The sequence below is a fragment of the Lycorma delicatula genome, chromosome 6 (genome assembly GCF_047948215.1).
Source record: "Lycorma delicatula isolate Av1 chromosome 6, ASM4794821v1, whole genome shotgun sequence".
Lineage (NCBI taxonomy): Eukaryota > Metazoa > Arthropoda > Insecta > Hemiptera > Fulgoridae > Lycorma > Lycorma delicatula.
Genome location: NC_134460.1, coordinates 70,856,186 through 70,874,565, shown reverse-complemented (window position 1 = coordinate 70,874,565; position 18,380 = coordinate 70,856,186). Strand labels below are relative to the sequence as shown.

The 18,380-nt window shown below is 27.5% G+C and overlaps 1 protein-coding gene across 1 annotated transcript in view; it reads left to right on the top strand.

Moving 5' to 3' along the window:
* Positions 1-18,380, top strand: part of dachs (unconventional myosin-IXb-like dachs) — a 325,687-nt gene that overhangs the window by 69,980 nt on the left and 237,327 nt on the right. The window lies entirely within an intron of this gene.

Below are 18,380 nucleotides of genomic sequence, written 5' to 3'. Positions count from 1 at the left end.
TTTATAGCGTAAGTGGAAGGTAATTTTTTTTATGAAATGAATCTGGTGGAAAGACGTTAATATAAAAATTTTTTAATAACGATTTTTTCTTGTTTTGCTTAGAAAATTAATAGATAGAACTGAGCATTTATATATTTTTAACAGTTAAAGTTTATTTTTATTTTGTTTCACAACATTAAAAAAATGTGTGTGTATTCCTTAAGAAAAAATGAAAATATTATATAAAACTTCTTATAATATTTTTTATGACTCATAAATTAACTTTGAATTTATTCAACATTCCTTATTAGTTATATTTATAAATAATATTCCCTGAAGTAAGTAGAAGTCTATTAAAATTTATTGCAATTCATTCACCCTTTTTTGCCATTAGTAAGGTTTTTTGTTGAACTTATATATAAATTCATTGGCTTTTTACCAGTGATTTAAGATGTTGTAAAATAACTATTTTAAAACGTTTTTCTTTTTAATGGACTTACTACTTATATCCTGTGAGCATTTTATCTTATTTCATCCGTTACTTTTTGAAATATTCGCTGCTATTTAAATTTGTGAAGCTGGACTTAACTATTTTATAAAAACTGAATTGAATTTAAATAATTTAACTTTTATAAATATATATTTAACTGAGTCTGTTAATAAAACTAAAGAAAGCTTAAAAATTAAATTTTAATTGGTCAATTAGCGGTAAAGTCATAAAAATGCAAATATAAGTTTTTCTGTGAACATAAAAATGAAATTTAGTACCAATTATAATATTAAAATTACTTTTTACTTCCTTGTATGACGTAAAGGAAGTATTGTGATCGCGAAACATTTCGGTTTTCATATTTCAACGGAAATATTCATTTTGACCATCCCTGAATCCATTTTGACTAGTTTCGGCGTGATGTGTGTACGCACGTAGGTATGTGCGTATGTATCTCGCATAACTCAAAAACGATTAGCCGTAGGATGCTGAAATTTTGGATTCGGAATTAGCACTGTTGTAACATCTATTTGCGCAGCTTCCTTTTTAATTGCAATTTAAATTAAAATTAAAATTTTAATTAATGAAATATTTTGATCTTAAAGGGAAGGCACATCGGTTCGATTCAGACTTTTGTTTCTCCTTTTACATTTTTTAACTTTTTTTAAATTATTTTTTTAAATTTAAATATATTGATTTAATAATTATTAACTCGCGATTGTAAAAAGATGTTTACAGTAAATAATAATTCATTGGTAATAAAAGAAAATCAGAAGTTATTTGTGAAATAATATTTTATGTATTTAAAAAAATATGTAAATGTAATTTTATAGGCATTACATACATGTAATCGATTTGGTGAAACATTTGGTTATTTAATATTAATTGAAAATTATAATTTAAAATCGTATTATTTTTGGATTTTCTAGTTTTATTTCTGTTTAATTTGATTTAATTATTCTGGAAATTCTGTTAAATTTTATTTACATTTAAATTAACTACACAGTGACTTAAAAATAACCCTCTCAATAACAGCATATACACTGAGGCATATATGCCTGTTCTTTAATAAATTGCAAAAAAATTCTTGTCTTTTAGTTCATTACTACTCTGATATTGTCGGAAAATATTCTCCCTAAGTCGAAGTTGACTATCATTTTATTTGTTTTTTGTTGCCAATCATTTAATCCCTCTTTGGTTTGATATAATTCTTCTGATCCTAATTTGTGTACACGTTCTCTAATTTTCTCTCTCTATATTCATCATCTTCTCTTAATCTTTTTGTTCTTTCCTTGGTCTTAACGTTTTCTTTCTCTTTATATTTATCATTTTCTCTTAATTTTATTATGCTTCCTTTTTTTAACATTTTCTTTCCCTTCATATTCATCTTCTTGTCGTTTTGTGAGGTATATTTCTTCATGTTATCTTTCTTTTTCTTGTATGATTGTTGCTTTTTCATTTATGATTATTCACCAAACAATCCAGTAATAAAAACTGAATATTTTACACGTAAAGTGGAAATTAACATGTATAATCAATATACAGGAGTTCAATAAACGGAATAGTTTAATTATTATTAACTTTTATTTATACGACACACTAGAAATCTGAAAATTTTGCTTATCAGCAACTCACGAAGATACGAATAATACTGATCTTGTAATACGAGTAACAAAGGGACTTTTAGTATCCTAATATTTCGTGTAAGATTATTGAATTAATAATTGTATAAATTTTTGATGTTAATAAAAACTAATATTTTAGAAATTGTGTAACTGACCACTTTATTAAAGAATTTGAGGATCGTACCTCACTTTCAAATGAAATAAGTAAAATGAAGGGCAGAAAAAATGTTTATATGTAATTTAATAAGCGTACAAGGAAGTAATATGGTGTCCACATAGATTTTTTATATAAAAATAATTTGTCTACGTTTTATTAGAAATCCTTTCTGTTTATGCTAGGTTATGTAGAACAAAATTGTTTCCTTGTATCTTTATATCGGGTGACAGAAAAACAACCCCGAAGTTTTAAATCAAATCTATTTTATTACAAATTATGTATTTTATTAAATGAAAATACATAATCTTAAGCTTTTTTCTTTTACCCCTTAGTGTAACTTAATATGAGCATGGTTTACAGCCCTACAGTCATCAAACCGATAATTCATCTCATTCATCGCCACCTCGTAGAGGCCAAGCGATGGGAGCTTCTCTACCTATCCAGCCTTCGGGGCCAGAATGTGTCATTGAGGGCAGTCCGTACAACTTCTACGAGATGTGGAGGTGCACCATGCCATTGAAAAATTTGTCCTTCCATATTTTTGAACCTTTTTAAAGTTCTCTAACATGTCCGAGTATACTATGTTCGAAATAGTTTGCTCGTGGAAAAAAAAATTGCCAAAAATTCAATTATGCATGATACTACATCAGATGTTCACTTTCAGGGAGAGATGCGGCCGAATTCTACCGATCCGTGTGGATTTTCTGAGCCCTATATTCAACAATTAAAATTTGATAACTATTGATTAAATTCCTACTCCGATTTGTCTTTCTAACATGTCCGAGTATACTATGTTCGAAATAGTTTGCTCGTGGAAAAAAAAATTGCCAAAAATTCAATTATGCATGATACTACATCAGATGTTCACTTTCAGGGAGAGATGCGGCCGAATTCTACCGATCCGTGTGGATTTTCTGAGCCCTATATTCAACAATTAAAATTTGATAACTATTGATTAAATTCCTACTCCGATTTGTCTTTAAGCAGGCTGTTCGTCTTCAATCATGGAAAAAATAAATTTGATCGAGTTATTCGGACATTCTATTGTGTATCGACTATATAACGAAATGTGGTAGCGTTCTCTTTCATCATATTAGACAAGAATAGGACTTCCAGTTCAGAGAATAACTTTTAAAAAAACTTCAGATTTACTTTATACAGGTAATTTTTTTCGTTGATGATTTTAATGCACTTAGATATTCAACGAATGTAATGTTACATCAGACTACAGTATGTTAATAATAGTTACAGGTCAATAACAGAATAGTCCTCATAAGACACAAAATTAAAAATTTTTCCGAAGATAGAGGTTTTCCTTTTCTCTAAAATTTTCATATATATTTTTTTTACTCGTGCAGGTTTAGAGCAGTGATTACCAATTTTTTTAAAATGATACGTTCTATTATTTACAATATTTAATTAGTGTTTCTTCCATAACGGTAATTAAAGAAGACCAAGAAGTTTAATTTATTTTATTTTTTTTTACTTCAAAAATACTATTTTATGAAACTATCAATTTGGTATGTAAATATTAATAAACAAAACTTAAATTTAAAATATTCGTGTAATTCTCTTAAAATATAAATACTTTGTATTTTTTTACTTCCTTGTACGAAGTAAAGGAAGTATTGTGATCGCGAAAAATTTCGGTTTTCTACATGGTTATTAATTAATTTTTTAAATTAATACGCAAGTAATATAAAAAAAAATAGTTGAAAAATTTACTGCATTCCATTAAAAATCATTAATTTTTAGCTATTAGTGTGTGTTGTCTGAGGTTTCGTCTCGAGTTTTCCTTTCATTTTTTGAAATCCAAGATAATTCTGATCCGCAAAGAAAAATATTTTTCATTTTGGGTATATTTTTTTATTTATATAAAAATAAAGTATCCACTTACCAACAATTGTGAGTATTGATTATTCAAGCGCTTTCGGATTATTCTTCCATCATCAGGGATTATGAATTTTATAGTGGTGCATATAAAGTTTTATAATGGGAATTAGAATGAAAATAAAATTTAAAATTATTATGTTCACAACAGTTGAATGTCAATAGATAAAATAAGTCAACGTTAAAAAAAAGTCTTGTCAGTAAAATGTTTACAACTGTTATCTGATTGACTGATAATATGATAACAGTTGTAAACATCTTACTGACAAGACTTTTTTATAACGTTGATTTATTTTATCTATTGACATTAAACTGTTGTGAACATAATAATTTTAAATTTTATTTTCATTTTAATTCCCATTTATAAAAATTTATATGCACCACTATAAAATTCATAATTATTCAGTAATCCCTAATGATGGAGTAATAATCTGAAAGCGCTTAGATAGTCAATACTCACAGCTGTTGGTAAGTGGATACTTTATTTTTATATAAATTGTATAATACCAACGGTGCTAGATGTTAAGAAAATTATTTTTTTATTGTTTATTCCAAGTACGGTTTTTAAACTTTTCCACTGCAGCTTTTACTACATATTAGAAAATTTTACTTTCAGTTAGCATTTAAATAAAGTTACAGTTACTATATTTGATAAAGTTTTCCTATTGGTCTCCTATTCAGAGTTGTGGATCAGTATGCTACTTTGCGTGACTACTTTTACTCGGAGACGTTTAATACTCTAAGAAACATATTTGTTTCGTGTTTTTACCCATGCAACGATTACTGCATATTTAATGAAAATAAAGTTATTGTAAAAGTAAAATTTTAAAAATAAATACTTGAATTAAATGGAAAAATATTATCAGAACGTGCGTGTAGAATCTAGACTTCAACTTCATGACCTGTTTAAAAAAATTAATAATTACCGAAAAATATAATTAAAAAAAATTCTATTTTGAACTGTCGTATTGAATCAATGAAAAAATAATCGCAAATGAATTTATTGTATGCAAATTTAGCCAAAAATTAAAAAAACCACCGTAGCTTTGATCAATTTTTTAATGAAGTATTTTATTTTACAATGAAATTGTGGATAGTGTGAAATCTTACATTATTCTTTGACTAGATATTATAATTTGAATAATTATTTTCTTTAAACGTATCCTAATTAACGAAGTACTTGTTCCAATACATATATTTTTTTAAATACTTAATTAAGTTTAGAATCTATTGTAGAAATCCGTCAAAATATTTGTACAAATTAATTCCTATAGTTTTATAGGAATATAATAACGTAATAATCAGGAAGCTTGATTATTGGGTGACTATTTTTAAACGACTATCAATTTAATTTCAGGCAAATATCTATGTCAAAAGTACATTTCTGAATAAAAATTCAGGATAATTCGCGTTTACAAACTCTGTATAACAGAAAAGATTTATACGATTCACACTTGGAGTGATCCAATCTTGTGATTGGTTATAATAGCCTGTTACAGTCGGTTGTACCTGTTACAAAGATTCATTCATAACGGACAGATACATAATTACATGAGTCGATTATGAAGATATATTTATAAAAAAATCTGATGTGAACACCACATAACTTTCTTGTACGCCTATTTAATTACATGCACACATTTTTAAAAGTATATAAAGTTTTATTTCAGTAAATAACTTTTGACTTTTTTTCATATTTTTATTGTTATTATTGAATTATTTATTGTAATTTTTTTTTACAATCACAGGTTAATTTATTATTTATACCTCAATATATTTAAATTAAAAAAAAGGGGAAATGAAGACGAATTCGAACCGACTTGCCGTCCCCTTGCAAGATCCAAATATTTCATAAATTAAAATTTTATTTAACTATAACTCTGGAACCAATGAAAATAAGTACCGGTTATGATATGTAGTTGAAAAGCTCTCAATGAGGGCTTATTACTGCAGTTCAGAAACAATCCAAAATCCAATTTTTTGGATTTTGAGCATTTTTGAACATTTTTGGTTCAGTCGATTGCAATCCAAAGGGGAGGTGCAGAACTAGATGTTACAATAGTCCTAAATCCAAAATTTCAACATCCTACGGCTAATCGTTTTTGAATTATGCGAAATACATAGTACGTACAGACGTCACACCGAAATTAGTCAAAATGAATTCAGGGGTGGTCAAAATGGATAGTTCCGTTGAAATCTGAAAACCGAAATTTTTCGCGATCACAATACTTCCTTTACTTCTAACAAGGAAGTAAAAAATAAAAGCAGCCGGAAACCTGTCTCTGTACTGAAAAATCGTTCATGGAAATTACTCGTTCGGCCAGTTAGAACACATCGGTCAGAAAATTTTATATAATACAGTTTTTTCTTTTTTACTCATTAATTATATGAAAATTAATTTCACTCCTTAATTTAGTTGATAATTATTTTAATTTTACTTGGAATAAAACAATAATACAATTTTATATCATCGTTTATAATAATTATTTCAAATATTTAATTCAGAAATCCAGTTTAATTGAGTTTTATTTGAAATCAAAATACAGATGAATAAGGTACAATTAAAGACCATTAAATAAAGTAGATTCAGTCGGATAATAATCAGCTTCCTTTAATGATGAGAGAGCAGTTCATTGAAATTAGTACATGTCAAGATAATAAATGTGTATTATATATACATACACAAATACACATACTAACAACATACAAGCACACAGGAGGTATGTGAATTGCTTCTGGCTTATTTGGTAGCAAGTTTACATTTTCCTAAATCTCAGTTCTATATTCTTGACTATATTCAGTTCTATATTCTTTGACTTTTGAACTTCTGACTATCATCAGAAGTTCAAAAAAAAAACATTCAGCTAAAGGTAACATGTTTTCGGAAAGAATACATGTAGCGGGAATCGAAGAAAATTTTTATTTTTTATGAATAATCTTAAAGTTAAACAATTATTTTAAACAATGATCTTTAGAAATAAAATCAAATACGATTTTAACGAAGAGTGTGTGGCTTCAGAATTTATATCATATTTAATATTACTTTGTTTTATTCCAAGAAAAAAATTAAAAAATTGCTCTCATTGTCCCATAACCCCTCTGATATTTTTTATGAATATTTTTTCTGTAAGAAAAATTTTAAATAAATAATTCTTCGATCATAAAAATATTTACATATCACTTTATTAGTTATTAACTTCGGAAATAATAAGTAATATTCTTATTCCGGTAAATTCCTCTTTAAAAATTTTTAATTTCTACTACATGTAGATATTATATGTATATTTGGTCACTTAAATCGGACGAAAAGCAACCGATGCAATTCCGACGAATATCTTAAGCATTAACATAAAAATAAACATCTGTCTTTAAATGTGTAAGTGCTTACGAATGCATATTTTGCTAGTAAATGGCTATTTTTTATGACACTTACTGAAATGTTTCTTTATATACTTAGTTTTAAACGGCTAAGTTTCCTTAGCCGTTGTCAGCAGAAGGAGCTAGCTAGCTCCCTTCGGAACTCGTATCGGAATTTTCCCAAATAAAATATGAATCGACCAAATATAACATTAAATTTACGATTAATATTCTTGTTTGCAAGAATATCAGTGCAGAGGGCAAATAAGAAGAATTTTTTGTTTGGAAATTTAATATATTTTTATTGCCCCATTAGAATATTTGGGTAAAGTTATTTTTCTTTTAAAGTGTCTTACGAAGAAATTGAAAGAATTTTAGGACGTAATCTATCTATAGACGAAAGTAAAGAAAAAAGTTTTATTATAAACACGAATCCGGAAACAGGTTCTTTTCGAGTTATAACTTGCGATACATTTTGCCGTAATTTCTATTCCAAGGGTAAAAATAAAGCCATACTGAAATTTTTTGAAGGCATTAAGAAGTAAATGTGATTGGTTTTTATAGGTTTCAATATTGAAAATTAAATAAAACAGGTCCCAGAACTGTATTTCTAATAATATTTGGAAATTAATTGTAATATAAAAAATTGGTGTCGCAGAACACGAATTTTTTTGAGGTACATAACTTCGTTATATTGGCAGTAAACAAATAGAGTAAAACAATTCTAAAAAGATCTATTTAAATAATAACTGAACGTCAAGAGTAGTTTCAGAATTTTTATTTTTATTAAAAACAATATACACCGGATTTTAGCAGAACAATAATACTATATTTTAATTTTTAACCGAAATAAGAAGAATCATTTCAGTATTTGAAAATAATATTCCGCTCGATTTAAAATTCTTTGAGTGGCTCTTATCTTCTTTGTTTTATTTTTTGTTTTTATTAAAAGAAAAGATTTCTTAAACTATCATCTTCATTTAATGTACCTTACGCAAGTTTTCTCATAATTAATTTTTCTTCAAATATTATTGTAAATTTTTTTTTAGTTTATTTAACAAAGTTATTGTAAAACAAACCTAAAGAACTATGTTTTGCGTCATGAATCTTTTGTGTTTTACAATAATTTTCTAAACAAATTTTAGATATTCAGTTCTTGAACCTATTTTGTTCAAGATTTCTGCTCAAGAAACATATGAAACAATCACATTTCCCCTTAACTTAAGTTTCAAGAATTTCAGTATGGCTTAATAATCTCGGAGTAGAGATCAAGGCGAAATTTTTCACAAGAAATAATTCGAAAACAAGTAGTTTTCTTTTATTTTTTCTTTATTTTCATCTATAGAGCATATTCTGTAATTCTTTTCGTTTCTTCATGAGATACCAGTGTGTATCATAATTTTTTTTATTTAAAGTTTCCTACGTACAATATTTCAATTGTAAATGATCTCAAAATATTTAGATATTGAAACTTTGACTACTCATCTAATTCGAACATTACGTAAGATTTAAATAAATTAAAAAAAAAAACAATGGCCTATTCAAAACTAAAAATAAAAAATTTTCTTTTACACCATCTGAACCCATCGCGCTGGTCTGGTGGTAAATCTTGTTTAAATACATGGTTAAAAACAGCTGATTTTCGTTATCGAAGGTTGTGAGGTTCAAATCCTAGTAAATATTAGTTACTTTTATACGGATTTGAGTACAATACAGTGGAGTACGTTTGATGGTTGAGGTTCAATAAACCACACATCTCAGGAATGGTCGACCTGAAATTGTACAAGACTACATCTCGTTTACATGACACACATATCATCTTCATTTCATTGGGCCATGGATGAGGAGTTACTTATTGTTCAATAGATGAACAGATTGCAACGTACGTATTAGGAAAAAAAACTTCTACTGATTACTATACAAATGATAATAGGTTTAATAATAATAATAAAATATTCAAATAAAATAGTATAACACCTGTTTTGTTCTTTTACAAAACGCTCGTGCACACATAAACACACCATATATATTGAGTATCTATAGGCAATGTAATACAAATACAGACTATTACATTGTCTTATCGTTAGCGTATATTTTTATAACGTGTAATTTATTTGCTTCACCTGCTGGTTCCTTAATAACAACTAGCTCTCTAGCATTAATTCTATAGATGTACCAAAAACCGCAGACTAATAACATCCCAGACAGTCGTAACCTCACGAACCAACAATAGAAAAGATGAAATCCCAAGGTCTTTCTACTTATATTAACTTTGCTATATATATTTTTTTCTAATAACCATTTTATAATTGTGTTTTATTTAAGATGCACGAAAATAAACCGTTTAAAATAAATTACTATTATATCTTTAGTTGATTATTTATTTTTTATCAATCTCATTGAGTAATTTATTACTGGAGTAAATTTCATTTAAGGATAACATTTTATTTTTCCATTTTTTAATTTATAAAATTTCTTTACGTCATGCCGGAAGGCGGAGGTAAATTTCACCGGTGCTAAGTAGGGGATAAAAATATTTCCACCTTAAAGTTAAGAAAAACTTCAAACTTACTCAATACAATGGTTGCATGTGAAGAAAGTTTCACATGTTTAGCATACGACAAGCCACATCTTACAATTCCAGCAACATTTTGGCCATCCCTTGTCGTAAGGGCTGGTCATATCAAAACATTTTCAGACAAGAGTTTTAGGTAATGTTTAGAGGACTAACGACGACCACTTTAAACCGATTCGATACTGTGCCTAGTAAGGGAGATATGATTTTTTTTTTTGTCTTCGAAGCCCAATTTTTCCACCCCCTGAGCCAACGATTGGTGATGTCAAAAGACTTTACTTAGATAAAATTTAGGCCCTTATCCAAAGAATGGTAGGAACTTAAACGAATTCGATATTTTACTTAATAAGAAAGTTATAGCGACATTTTGTTTTTTTCGAAAAAGGCCCCTCATTTTCACCCCCATGATCCGATTTTGCCCATTAACGAACTCGATCAAATTTTGGGTCGTTATATTTTATGTGTCAATTTGAAAGTGATTGGCGCAAAATTACGGCAGTTATCGCGTCAATAAGAAAGTGAAATATATATATATATATATATATATATATATGTGTGTGTGTGTGTGTGTATGTATACATAAACGTTTGAACTGACAGTGGTTTTAGCGCCTTGGCGATGTGAAACGCGAAGATATGTTGAAATTTTCCGGAAGTCGAATCATGGTAACCATTACAGTAGATATCTTTCTTATGAAATCTACCTAAAATATTTAATTATTTATAAAATTTTATATTTTATATCATTTTACAACTTATTTAAAAGAAAATAAAGTAAAATTTAGGATGTTTATCAAGTGCTAAGAAACCAATTTTAAGTTTCATAAAAAGGTTTGTTGATTATGGTAATAAATAACCGTAAAAAAACCTGTTCGAAACAGGTGAATCCGTCATGTCAGTATAAAGGTCTCAATTGTTATGTGAACAATAACAATTGAGACCTTCATACTGATATGACGGATAACATTGACATTATTTTACCTTTTGACGATCAATTGTTATATTTATGCATAATTTTTGTTTTTAAAATTCAAGTTAGTATAATTAATGATATGTGAAGTAAATAATTATAATTACAACACATCAATGTTCCTGAGGATGGATTCCTAACCCGAAAGTGCTCGAACATACTACTAAAGATTGTTGGTAAGTAGAAACTATTTATGTAAATAAATTGTATTTCAATGCCAACGTGCCACGATTAATTAACGGACAAAATTAACGGTAAATTAATTAACGGGCCAAAATTAATTTAACAGATTCACCAGGACAAAAATCGACAAACCAGGATTTGAGAACGTAGAAACAACTACATAATCTCCCATATAACAGCATGGTTAAATCGTTTTTATAAAATTACATCTATAATCTGGCTACGTCTACGAAATTAGAAAATTATTCTTTGCCTCTGGAAACGCTAAAAATAGTAATAAACCCCTTGAAAAAGCAAAAATTTATAAATTATTATATAAACACTAAAATATTGGGTAAAACTAAAAGAAATATTGAAATTAAAAGAAAAGAGAATTTTATAAATATAAAAGAACAAATAATTTTGGCTATAGCTCTATATTTTCTTCAAACTGGCCACAAGATTAGTCCATTAGAAACAATGGTTTAAAAAAAATCTACGTAATACGAGTAAATAGGAATTAGTTGGGAAATTTACTTAACAAAAAATCATATAGAAACCTTGTTGTTAAATAAAGATAGAGAACTTATAAAATTTATTAAAAGTTTTTTTTTGTAAAAGTTTTAAATCAAAAGAATTTTAAACTGTTAATTCTATGTAATAGGCGTAATACTTATGTAATACTTAGTTGCAGATTATTTTAATAGAGATATAAGTTAAATTTGAGATTTTCTGAAACGTGGCCCCGGTGGCTAAAAAAAAAGGTATTGTTTATTTATCAGTTATTTTTTATTATGCCATAAATTTATTTATTTTATTATACACGCTAAATTTCTTTGTATGTACTGATGGTTATTGTTTATTGTTTAACAATAGAAATTGTAATTAAATTTGACAGTTGATAAACAAAATTTTATTTACATTAGATATGATTAAATTTAAATTTTTTTGGCAAGTTATAAATCATTTAGGATGAAATTTATAAAACAACTGTAGTCTTTTAAAAAGGTATTGATGAAATATGAACCTTCTATCTTGAGATGCAAGAAGCGACAATTCAACCTTTTATTTAACTTTACCTCCGTAGGTATAGACATGCTTACAATTAATGTATAATTATAAAAAATTATATACTACGATCGGATTAATGAAAGCTGAAGAAGTTACATCAGCTGTCGGAAACTGATAATTCTATATTTTCTCTAAATAAAGGAACAATTACTTTTTTCAGGTGTTTATAAATACCATCTGGCTTTAATATTCAACTAGTCTTTTGAAATTTAACATATATCTTAGTATAGTATGTTTGTAGTTTCTTAGTAGAAGGTTCTCAATTCTTCTTTAAAGTTACACTAATCTATGTATAACGTTCTACGTACATTAACCTATGAAATTGAAAGTTAAAATTTCATCAACTGATGATTTCTCTGGATCCAAACGAAGAAACAAGAAAAAAATCCTGAGATTTTACAATGGTACGTACATGAAAATTTTTAAATTAAAAAAAAAGCTAAAAAAAATATGTATGTTCGGAAAATATATCGCTCATTTTTACTTTCTAAATAAAAATATTTAAGCATGTAAGAAAAAATGTCTCAGTTACATTAAAATACGTGGTATTTCAGCTGATAATTTATTTCGTAAACATTTACAGTTTTTATATTTGACACTTTCTTAAATTATTAACTAAACTTGTTTATGTTAATAAATGAATGGATTTAAAATATTCTGGTGTCTCATAAACACTTCCCTACTTAGAACTAAACAGTAACTCTAATTTTTTCAGTAATCAGTAAACAGTAATTTAATTCTCAGAAATGTTTGTTTTCGGTAAACAGTAATCTAATTTTTTAATTTTTTATTTATTTTTATAACACCAATTTTAAAAAGCCTTATTCTGCTTCCTTTATAGTTTTTGTTTAGTTTATATTTTATTGCTGTACAGTCATAAAAATTTTAAATATTTAAAATGTAAAACTACATTTTATTTACAACATCGTAATCCAAAAATTAATTGCTTAATTTCAAATCAATACTTGGTTGATTATAGCAAGAACATTTTCAGATTCAAGGCTCTCCTTTAATGTGATAATTTTTAAAACATTTCTTCATTGCCCACACTTTATAATTTTTCAACAAAATAATAAAATTTTTTAACTCCTGATATTTATGCTTACTATATATTATTTAACTTACCATTAGCTTCCTTTTTGTCACAATTCATTATGTTTGTTTTATATTTGCCTATTATTTACATCTTCAAATTAAATTTTTATTTCCTGTCAAATTATTTTAATAATTTAATTATTGCTTGGCTCTCATAATTTCCTTGCAAATTTATTCCCTTGTTCGTCACTCCTTTTTGCAGTTTAATTTCATTTTCTTGGACTTTTATTTTAATATCATCTACCTGATTGATTTTTATAAAGACATTTATAAGATGCCATCAATACAAACCCTCATAAATGAAGTATTTCTGGATAGAGAATTCCCCCCTGGTGACCATCAAACAGGTTTAAGATGAAAAGAAAGTGAAAAAGTGTTGAAAGTGCAAAAAAGATATTTAAAATTAAAAAATTTGTTTCACTGGTCAATAGATAAGCCCAATCACCATCGTCCGGTCGCTGTGATACAACCAGAATCAGTACTAATGTTTTCTAGTAGCTATATTTTTCTTATTTCTAATATTCTGTACAGTTTCTTACTGCAACATTTCAATCATTGTCCTTTTTTTACTTTTTAATACTTTTATTTATAGTCACATCAAAAATTAAAGTCATTAATTTTTAATGACTAAGAATAAAATAAAACTCAGACCGACCATTCCTGAGACGTGTGATAAATTGAAACCCAACCACCAAAGAACAACGTTATCCACGATCTAGTATTCAAATCTGAATAAAAGCAACTACCTTTATTAGGATTTGAACATTAGAACTCTAGACTTTGATATCAACTGATTTAAGACCATGGTTTAACATTAGACCAACCCGGTGAGTTACATTGTACTTACTTTACCTTTGTTTAGAAATAAATTATTACTGATGTTAACGTGATTTGTTTTTATCTTTATAAAATTTAAATTATGAAATTTTCGTACGACTTTTGTTTTCTTTAAAATTGTTAAAGATTAATTTTGGAATTAAATTTTACTTCTGCTTATTTCAAATATCTGATTTTTTTTTATAGACATGAAAAACATTTTCACTTCAGTTATAATTCTTTTAATTTATTTTCTTAACTGTATTTTTTACTTCTTTTAGTTTTAAATGATTTATTTGACCACTCGATTTTTTTTTTCATAGGAAATTCATATGAATTTAAAAAAATAACATATGTAGTATATACCTATTATGTTAAATGCCACAGGTGTAATAGTTGTAGGAAACGTAAAACTACTTAGATGAGTTGAAATCGCATCCAATAACGGCAAACCATTTCAAGAATAATAAGCATCCCTTCCAGGCTTATTAGAAAAGTTGAATAGTCTTTGGTTCCCATTGCCTTATTCAATAACCAAATTATATTGTCGTAAAAATCCGTTCCAAGCCTAAAATGAATGTGATGTTCAGTTTTATAAATTTTATCTTTACTAATTTTTTTTTCACCCGGGAAAGTGTCTATAAAGTAAACATCATTAATATCGGAGAAATCAACTCAGAATAGTGTTTCTTATACCTCTGATGTTTTATTTATATCTAGAAGAAAGACTGGAATACTAGTACATAGTGTAAAGCAACAAATACATGAGCCTTCTTTTGTTGAAATGTTTATTTATATCTTGCTTCAGTCAGTTTTATCCCTGTTGATACTCTGGCGTATTTACCAAACATATATTGTCAGATCATAAGTGTTGCATTCTAAAGTGTTTTGAAATACAAGATTTAAAAAATTTTCGAAAAACATAAATATAAATTTTAATTGTAATTAGACCGAACGACATTTTAGTAGCATAATAATATGTAATGTACTGTACACTTCGTCAAGAAAATGAAATGTCCATTATCAATAAATCATTCTGTCGTACTTTACATCATTTCAATGAATTTTTATTACATGTTAAATGTAATTAAAATAATCGTTCCAATAATTAATTCAGCCTTATTATTATTCCAATCAAATGTTAAACATTTATGTTACAATAAAATTTTAATAGCGTTCGGGGTAACTGTAGAATAGTTTTATGCACGCAACAAGTTGTCTTTTAAGTTAAGTTCACTTCAGAATACGATTGCATCTTGTTGCAACCAAATGTGCAATGTGCAATATTGCAGCTAACTGAAGTTGTAAATTATGTTTTCTTTTTACCGACAACTGGGCGCGGTAATTGCTGTAATGCGTATAATATAGGTTCATGTCGCAATACTGGTAACACGTAAATATTTCATTCTATAATAATGATACCGAACTTCTATTGTGCCGTATATGTTTCGGTACAAATACACATAAATTTTATTTAATGCACAATACATATATTTATACAAGTAAACGAGGTAATTTTATTTAAAATTTATTTCAAATTATTTCATAGAATAAAAGACAAAACGATTTTGTTTTCAGAATTTCCTTCCTACACGTATCTAAATTTAACTCACAGTTTCTTACTTTCATACACCCTTTTTGTTTCTTGTATACTCGTAATACCTGTATTTCATTGTCACGTTTTACACGTCCACCGTTTTGACACCATAAAAATTGTAATTATTTTTATAAAAATTATAATTCATATTAGTTATTACATGCGGTTGGCTTTAAGTGTACGCATGCGCTCACATACCCACCGGACACTTACCAGACGTCCACTACAGACTTATGTCTGTAGCGGGACGTCTGGTTAAGGTATTTAACCTTAAATAACAACTTTCGTTGAATTACAATCTATTGCCAATTTGTTTTATATCTATTTTTGTATTAAAATACAAATTAGGTGATAAATTAAAGTACAGTGTGAGCCTGAAATTTAGATAATTTGAAATAGTTTTAATAAGATTATATATATATAAGAAATTTTTATTCTTTCTTTTTTTATGAATTAATTCACCACGGAAGCGAAACTTGTACGTGGGAATATGGAAATGTAATATTGTAACGTATGAAAAATGACGTGTTTATCCAGAATTCCAAAGAAACTTTTAAGCCCCGGATGGCCCACGTAAGTGCATTACAGAATGAGTTAATGGAATTTTAAGAAAACATCTTTTTTTAAAATTCTATTATAAAAATTTTATTTTAAAATTTATAAATTAAATTTTATTTTTTAAATATTTAGTTTTAAAAAAACTATTGAATTTTTGCAAAAGCCAGAAAAGGGACTTATTTTACTCACCAAGGAATACATATTCTGGAATTTTCGTATGAAAATCTGTTTCATTTAAAGATATTAATAATTAAAAAAAAGTTATTTTTTGCGCTTTTTATTAACAATTTTTTTTTTTGATCAATTGACATCGGCAGGGCTTAAATTTTTTGTTTCAAAAAGTTCTACAACTTATTTTTCACCAACTTTGGACGCCATTTTGAAAATTATGCGAAAAATTGAGAGGGTTCGTTCAGTTCTACAGAATTTTTCCTATTTTTTACATGTCACCTAACGAAAGCTAATTTTGGCAAAAAAACGAGGTATTTTTGGCAATTTTATTGGCACGTAAATTTTCTCATTGAGTCTAGAAGGAAGTTATGTGTATTCTCCAAAACATCTGAGTTTATTACTGTAAGAATCAGATTTCACTTCAAATGTTGTCCTAAAAATTTCAAAATTTATTTCGGTACATAATTCCTTCCAAATAACCCCATAAAAAGAAGTAAAATTCTGGTTAAATCTGCACCCACGCTGTAAATTCATACCCGATTTGCTTTGAAATTAGTTATTCACAAATATTTTGCGAACTGCTTTTAAAATGAAGTCGATGCTCATAATCTTCGGGTTACAAGTTTTAAATCAGGTAGATTATGTACGGAAATAAGAACAAGTGCATTAAAATATGCCCCAATGATCTTCGGGAAAATTCAAATTGACTAAACTGTTTTCGGGTCGAAGTTCCGAGCTACACCTCGATATAATCTCCCCGTTGAATGTTTTTATTTATAAAGACAAATCCTGCCAAAAAAAAAAAAAAATAACAGAATGTGTTAAATAGGTCCAATTACTCGTATACAGAAAATGTACAATAATGTTCCGTGTAGTCATTTCTCCCATAAAATACCTAAATATGCTCTAAATTCTTATTTATTGAAAAAATATTCTTAAAGTAAAACATCTGACCGGTACAAGTTGGAGTTAATTAGTTAATTTTATTTGATGTAGAATAATGTTCATTACATATTAAATCCATTTAATGAATACATTTATGGTATCGCATGTACGGCAGAATATCATCCACATTTTAAAGGGCTTGGCTTGTTAATCTACACCAGTACATTCGACTCATTGAGGTCACTCCCTGAATATTAGATTTATTTCAAGGAAATTTTGAATTGTAATTGAGAAAATAGAAATAAACTCACTGTGACCAAACGAACACGTATTTTTGCTTTAAATATTTCATAAAATCAATAGTCTTATACTGACGTAATATCTACAAATACCGTTCAATAGCGAGCGGCGTATTGCTGTCCACATCCGCTGACGGCTGCCTTATCGCGCTATTAATTATCCTGACAACTCTTGTCAACGTACTGCATACTGTGTAAGTATATGGAGCTATACGAGATGTTTACGTAAAGGAATAACTATGTAACTGTTCTACCCGTCCTATCTCACGCAATGTACACAGCTATACGCCGCCTGTAAACTTAGAAATTTTGCGTTCTCCATAGCCTCTGAAACTACCGAATCAGTTTTGAGGGGTTTTTTTTTGCTAAGTTACGACTTTTGTATTTTTAAATTTATATTATTACTCTAAGAAATCAGAAGGTTTAGTTATAATATTAAATTGAAGCTTTAAAGGCAGCTAACACATAAATGTAAATAATTCGAGAAGACCCTGTGTTTATTTATTATTTGCATGCGAAATAGTTTCGCAATAATTCATATAATTATTATGTTTATGTACGTATTGCGATATATATGACAGATAATTATGTACGTATCGACCTGAATAAAATATTTATTTATTTATTTGTGTACATTAGGCGAAATTATGGATTACAGCTTTTATTTTATTCTTGAATTATAAG